Source organism: Otolemur garnettii, unplaced genomic scaffold, assembly GCF_000181295.1.
Source record: "Otolemur garnettii isolate 467f Iridium unplaced genomic scaffold, OtoGar3 scaffold00057, whole genome shotgun sequence".
In the NCBI taxonomy this organism is placed as follows: Eukaryota; Metazoa; Chordata; class Mammalia; order Primates; family Galagidae; genus Otolemur; species Otolemur garnettii.
In genome coordinates this window covers 8,394,991-8,395,995 of record NW_003852452.1, presented here as the reverse complement: position 1 = coordinate 8,395,995, position 1,005 = coordinate 8,394,991, and positions in this window count along the sequence as shown.

The following is a 1,005-nucleotide window of genomic DNA, read 5'->3' as shown; positions in this document are numbered from 1 at the left end:
AGCAATATGCAACTATGGCAATAACTAAATGTCAATGATCTCAATCCACCAATTGATAGAGGGTAGCAGAAAGGCTCCAAAAACAAGACCCAACTGTATATTGTCTACAAGAAACCCACTTTAAATATAAAGATACATGTAGGTTAAAGAGGTGAAGAAAGATATACTGTGAAATGCCAGTCAAAATTAAGAAGATCAGCTATATTAATTTCAAACAAAGCCGACTTCAGATTAAGGAATGCTTTGAAAATGATAAAGGTATCAATACTCCAAGAAGATATGACAATCCTTAACATATTTGTGCCTAACAATAGACTATCAAAATACATGAGGCAAACCCAGATATAAATGGAAAGAGAAATAAATAAATCTACTATTATACAGCTGGACACTTTAACAGCTGTCTATCAGAAATAAACAGATATAGCAGGTAGTAAATGAAAACATAGTGGAACTCAGTAGCACCATCAATGAAATAAAAATAATCTACATCCATAGACTACTTTATCCAACAACAGCAGAATGCACATTCTTCTCAAGCTCATTTAAAACATTCACCAAGATAGATCACCATCTCAGCCATAGAAAAAGACCTAACAAACATAAAAGACCAGAAATCATACAATATCTGCTCTCAGATCATAGTAGAATTAAACTATAAATCAGTAACAAAAAAATAGCTGCAAAATGCCAAACTACCTGGGGATGAAACAACTACATATATGCATAACATGCGGATCAAAGAAAAATCACAAGAGAAGTTTAAAAGTATTTTGAATTACATGAAAATACAACTTATTGTATTGGCATGCAGCCAAAGTACAGGCAAATTTATAGCATTGAATACATATTTTACAAATGAAGAGAGCTCTAAAATCACTAAGATAAGCTTCTACCTTAGGAAACTAGAAAAAGAACAAATTAAATTCAAAGTAAGTAAAAACCCAAAGAAATAAAACTTAGAGCAGAAATTAATAAAATGAATAGAGAGAATCAACAATATCA